Genomic DNA, 6,788 nt, shown 5'->3' with positions numbered 1-6,788 from the left:
GCAAGTGAGACTGCTGCCCCACTATCGGTACTCTTAGAATTCTGGGGAACAGGAACAGTATTAGAGGAGTAGAAAAGGGAGAATGTGCTTCAATTCTTCAAATAAGGGAAGAGGGCAGAGCCTGCAGACTACTATCTGGTGAGCTTGACTTTCATCTTGGGATAATTACTAAAAATTTATTTTCTCCTTGAATAGTGTGTGAATTCTTAGAAAGCTGTGATCACTAGGAATTAGCATGGGTTCATTGTAAACAAGCCATGTCAGACTAATTTCCTTATTTGCTGTTATTGTGAGACTGGTATGAATGGGAACTATTTTAGACATAATGTATTTGTATCTTTGGCCTTAAGTAAAATCTGTTGTGATATCTTAGTGGCTAAGATGGAAGAGCATAGACTGGAGAATGGTGGTAGAGATGGAGTCACAACCCGGGAAAGATTGTGTTGAGGAACACTGGATAATTGTGTCAGTGTGAACACACTGGCTGGGGGAAAATTGTGTCAGTATGAACACACTGGGGGAAGTTCTGGGGGCCTGAGGCAGGACTCTGCTGACCGTCCTGCCAACTGAACATTTAAAACTATTTAATGAGTTGGAGGATATTGGCAGCCTCTCTGTCACATTCAAGGAAAGGGGTGGTTGGTGTGCTGGATGACAGACTTGGAATCCTAAAATATCTTAGTTGTTAAAGGCAATGGAGGTCTCTAATTAGCAAATAGAACCCTCGAAACCGTGGTGAACTGTATAGGCTGAGAGAGCCATGACTTAATAGCCCATGGTGAAAAGTGAATTTATTTGTATTTGTAAGCCCAGTGGGGGGTCAAACAGTAAAACACCATCTTGCATGAAACATGAGGTTTGATAGAGCATCTACTACCACCATCCCCCAAAGTGGCTCTGTCCTAGCCAGATGGAATGATGTCTTCCTTCTGAGTACCACACCAAAACTGCCACAAGGGAATCTTACCCTGGTGGAACTCTAAACCTGAAGCTGACATTTCAAACTGGGATTCAGATACCTGGGTTCTGGTTCTGCTCCTGCTCTGTTACTATTCCATCATTTCACCTTTCAGAGGGGAATACATGGCTACCATTCTTAAGCAAGACTGTTCTGCACTCAGATAGCAGGGCTTATGTAAAGTTTTCTTAAGTATCCTCTCCACATTCTATGGCTTCTCAATAGAGAGGAATGAGAATTCCCCAGCTGCAGGGCTGGGGCCACTCACTACAGCAGCAAGTCTCACCCAGGACAGGGTCCTCAGTCCTTGCTCTAGATGAGAATACCCTGGGAGCTTTAAAAAAATACCAGTGCCTGGGTACTCTTCCCCAAGAATTTCAATTTAATTGGTTTGGTTCAAGTTCAGCATTTATATACAAATACAATTAATTTTACAAATAAATTTTTGGGATAACATGCATATTATTGTATATTTGCAAGTACCCTAGATGATTCTGAAGGGGTTGAGTAAAACCCTTCCCTGAAACAACTATCAGACCCTTGTTTGTTTTTTTTGTTGATATTTTAAAACTACGGAGTCTCCCTCTGGAAATTCTTGCTCCTTCCTTCTCTATTCCCACCCCATGGTTGAGAATTGAGAAATGAGAGATGATATCAATGGGACTGTGTTGCACATTATGAAGAATGTAAAGTAGAAAAAAAGATTCTAGCAGAATAGCCAGTGGTGGTGTTATAGGTTAAACTGTGGTATGCCCCCCACAAAAAGATATGTTGAAGTTTTAACCTCCAGTATTGTATTTGGAGATAGCATCATTGTGGACATAATTAGCTCACTTAAAATGAGGTTATACTGGAGCAGAGTTGATCCTTAACCCAATGTGACTGGTATCCTTAAGAGGAAAATTTGGACACGGACACACACACACACACACACACACGAACATCATATAAAGAGAGACACACAGGAAGAAGGTCACACTAGAAGAGGCAAGGAAGGATCCTCCCCCAGAGGCTTCAGAGGGAGCATGGCCCTACCAACACCTTGATTTTGGGTTTCTAGCTTCCAGAACCGTGAAAGCATAAATTTCTATTGTTTAAAGCCACTTGACTTGAGATATTTTCTTATGGCAGCCCTAGGAAACTAGTACAATGACTATCTAGTTTGGAGTCCGTTGCTCCTAGTAGCATCCTGGAGGTCTGCCTAGGGCATGGTTAGGGATGGGATAATGCAGGGAGGGAGGGAGGTACTCTTCCTGGGAGAGTCCTAGGGGTGGGTATGGGGGTTAGATTGGCCAGCCTTCCATTCTTCAACCCCTAAGTGGCATTTCTGTAGAAGTCAAGACAATCTTACATAATGTGCTTGTCAGGTCTCAGTCTGCTTCTCGGTATGTGAGAGATTCTTCCTCTCCCTTGTTCCAGACAGCTGAGCCAAGAACTTCCTCTTCTATCCAGACTCTTCTACAGTGCTCAGGGTGGAGAAGGGAGCTCTACATTTCTTCTCTGAGTTCTTCCCAGACTCAGAATTTCCAGAATCGAGTACAGAATAAAGACATGGCTTTTAACCTTCAATCTTTCCATCTCAGAACAAAGTAGTACTTGGGGGCATTGAGAGGTAGCTGTTGTGGACTATCGGCCACAGGCCTATCAGTCCTTCAGAGGACCTGTCCTCTGAAGTTAGGATTTCCGAGAAGATTCAGGCATCCATCTGGGCAAGGGTCAAGTACTTGTGGAATATGATCCAAAGAGCAGCACGATCTGCTTCTTATGTCCCAAAGGGGCTTAAAACCTGCACAGAGGACAGGCAGCATCCTGACATCATGCTTCATCCTGGTCATGGGGAATGGGCATTGACTTCTACCACGCCTCATCAAGGTTTTGTTCTTTATCTCCACGCCAAACAACTGGCCCATTTAGGGTGTCTTAGTCCATTCAAGCTGCTATAACACAATACCTGACTTAGACTGGGTAGCTTATAAACAGTAGAAATTTGTTTCTCACAGTCCTGGAGGCTGGGAAGTCCAAGATCAAGATGTCATCAGATTTGGTGTCTGATGAGGGCTCACTTTCTGGTTCATAGATGGTACCTTCTTGCTGTGTCTTCACATGGGGGAAGGCATGAGGGAGTCTCTCTTAGGCCTCTTTTATAAAGGTACTAATCCCATTCATGAGAAGTCTGTCCTCATGGCCTAATTTCCTCCAAAGACCCCATTTCCTACAACAATCACACTGGTGATTAGATTTCAACCTATGAATTTTGAAAGGACCTAAACATTCAGGCCATAGCACAGGGAATGGTGAGGAGCACTGTGTGGGGAGTCCCCTCCTGAACCCTCCTCTCTTATTGCTTCCTCTACATCTGAACCTTCAGCTCTTGCTTCCTTTGGCCTCATATTCTTGGTGGCAAGTTTGGCTTGCTCTCTGGATTCATGGTTCCTAGCTCCCCCTCTTTCTGTGCCACCTGTTGCTTGGACTGGAAGCTCTTGTGTTCATGCTGCATTACTCATCAGTCTTGATTGGCAAGACCCCTCCTGGCTGCCCTTACTCTTACCGTCCGCACTCATCTCTCATGAAAATCTCTCTTTCTTTCCTCCTTCCTTCCAGAAGAGTGAAGGGATAGGAAGTCTCCCACTTGAAGGACTGAGGAGGGGTTTAAAATTAGTCACACCTAGGCCTCCAAGTCACAGGGATCCTATCTGCCTGATAATACTGCTTTATATTTATGTGGTTGTGATGTCTTCAGGCTCAGTCCCATACTAGCAAGATCTGAGCTGCATACCTCTTGTGTTAGTTTTAAGAAACTACAGTAACAAATTACCATAAATTTAGTAGTGTAAAACGGCAGATTTTTTATCCTCTAGTTCTGAAAGTCAGAAGTCTGAAATGGGTCCCCCTGGGCTAAAATCAGGGTGTCATGGGGCTGTATTCCTTTCTGGAGGCTCTAGGGGGCAATCTGTTTTCTTGCCTTTTCCAGCTTCTAGAAGCTGCCTGGGTTTCTTGACTTGTGGCTCCCTTCTATCTTAAAAGCCGCCAGTGGCTGCTTTAGACTTTCTCACATTGCATCACTCTGATACTGTATCTTCTACCTCCCTCTCCCCCAGTTTAAAGACCCTTTTGATTATATTGGACCCACTCAGGTAATCCAGGATAATCTTCCTATTTTGTCAGCTGATTAGTAACCATACCTGCCTGTAAACTCAATCCTCCCTTGCCATATAACCTAACATATTCACAGGTTCTGGGTATTAGGACACGTACATCTTTATTCTGCTTACAACACTTCCCAAAGTATTGCCCAATAATTTTTATAAACCTTCAAGAGCGTGCTCCTTATGTACTCATAGCCATTTTGAGCTATCATTATTGTGTGACCTCTGCCTTGTCATTTCTCTTCCATCTAGTTCTTCTTTGGCCACGTTTACTGCCTGCTTATCTACCATCAGAACATCCAGGCCTTTGCGGGCTACTCATTCTGGTTACTCCCAAAGCCTCCAGTCCTGGGTGCCAAAGCACTGGGTTCCACCCAGAGGAAAGGAGGTAGCCCCTGTCCTGAGCTCTGAGCCATTCTCTGCCACTTAGGTCCCTGAGCACCTCTGCTTGTGGCCAGAGCCTCACCATTTTGGCTCTCCTCTCTCAACAGAGTAACATCGACTCCCTCTATATAAACAGGCCCTTCTATTTTTATCCTTATTCTTTTAATTAGTCCAAGGAACTAGAGAGAAAACAAACCCACACCACCCTGCCCACCTTCCTCCACATTTCCTCTGCCCCAAACCTAACCCTTTTGGCCTCAGCAGTTTAGTAACAGATGTTCTTACTAGTATCAACATTTGCTTGAGGGAGAAGAGAAATAAGGGAGAGTTACTGACTATTCTTTTGGTCTCCAATGTGGGAGCATCTGAACCAATCCCTCGGAGTGCAGAGAGAAAATATTAGAACTTCTGTTCATAAGTATTTCAAATCGAAAAACAAGAAACAAATTATGCTTTCCTATTACTAAGTATAAAGATGATCACTGCTCCCTTTGCTCAGTCCAAACGTCAGACAGTCCTGTCTGGTTGGGTTTACAGAGGAATCATGAGGGAGCTCCACAGCAGAAAGGCTGAGGAAGCTCTACTTATGGGTTCAGTTCTAGAATTCTGGAAAGCATTTTCATTTAAGGGTGCCTCGTTAATGGTTATATGGCAAACGTCCTTGAGTTTCAACTAAAGAGACCTTCACAAAATGGACAAGTGGCTTTAAAAGATTTCTGTAAGGAAACCTCAGACTGAATCTAATTCTTCTAATACAAGCAAAAGTGAGCAACAGAAAAAATTGGCTGAAATGCTGACACTTATCCTCCTATGACAAGCTCTTCATCAGCCACTTGAGGTTTAGAACAATGATAGCTAATCAGGTCTGCCAAGAAATCATTAAAAAATTCAAAATTACCATGAAGACTATTGGAAATAGGGATTTATATCCACTATTATTGATAATGAGCCCTCTTCATAAGTACGTTTTATGCATGAAGTTATTAGCATGACACCATCAAGATTATTCAGCATTCAGATCAGAAAGATAAACCACTACAATTCAACTACAAAATATTTTGCGGGTACTGTTAAAACATGTTATTTATTTCATCTTACTCATTTTAAAATTTAGTAACACTTGTACACAACTGATAAGAAAAGAAGTAGTTACTGGACCGTGTACTCAACATTTGTTACTGATGAAGTGTGCAGTCAAAAAAGTTTGGAGACCACTGTCTGAAACCAGTAGCTTTGGGCCGCAGTTCAGGCACTGTGAAATGGGAGCGTTCCCCGACCCCCATCACAGGACGTGACAGGGGTGTGGCTTTTCTGTTCTGTTACCACTGCTTCTCAAACCCATTTCAGGAAGGGGGGCATGCAGATGGACAGGTGCAGGAGCCCAAGTGGGTGTGTGTTACAGTGTGTTCCATTAGGTTTGCCATCCATGGATGGCTTAAGTGTTAACCAGTTCAGTAGATCCTCTGCCTTTTTGCAAGGATACAGGGCCAGTGCAACAGCCTTCTGTATCCTGAGTTCTTTTCCAGTGTCCCGGAAGAACTGGGTCACACACAGACTTGAAGAATGTTAAATGCGGGGTTTTATTGGGTGGTGGAGGTGGCTGTCAGCAGAATGGATGAGGAGCTGGACAGGGGATGGGGTGGGAAGATGAATTTGCCCTGGAGTTTCGCTGTCTAGCGGCCAACTCTCCCACTGTTCCCAGCCGAACTTCTGATGTTCAGGCTCTCCTTCTCTTCTCATGCCATTCTGCCATGTCTGCTTGTCTGCGCCTCTCCTTCTGGAGCGTGGGGTTTGAAGTTTATATGGGTACAGGTAAGGGGGTGTGGTGGACCAAAAAGCAACTATTTGGGGTGCAAAAACAGGAATGCCTATTCTCACTTAGGGCCATGGGTATTCAGGCTTGAGGATGGGGCCTTTGCCAGGGAACCACCCTCTTCTACCTAGTGTTTCCCTGTCTCCTGTCCGTGTCAACTGTACATAGCTTTTTTACAATTGTTTGTCCTTTCACAATTTACATTTACTGTCTTATACAGTTTCTTTGAATCTTTACTGCAACTCTGATAGGGTTGTTTTTTTTTTCTTCATGTTAGAGTTCAGAGGATTCAGGACGTGGTGTCGTGATTTGCTCAAGGGCACACAGTTAATAAAAACAAGTAAGTGGCAGAGGGCAAGCTTGAAGGGATCTGCATTCAATCAAGATTGATTGCAAAATGCACCATTTTTAGGAAAATGGTTTTTATGGGTCGAATTGTGTTTCTCAGAAAAGATACATTGAAGTCCTAATCCCCAGTGTCTCAGAA

Source organism: Trachypithecus francoisi, unplaced genomic scaffold, assembly GCF_009764315.1.
Source record: "Trachypithecus francoisi isolate TF-2019V2 unplaced genomic scaffold, Tfra_2.0 Lachesis_group13, whole genome shotgun sequence".
Classification (NCBI taxonomy): Eukaryota; Metazoa; Chordata; class Mammalia; order Primates; family Cercopithecidae; genus Trachypithecus; species Trachypithecus francoisi.
This window is presented reverse-complemented; position numbering follows the sequence as displayed.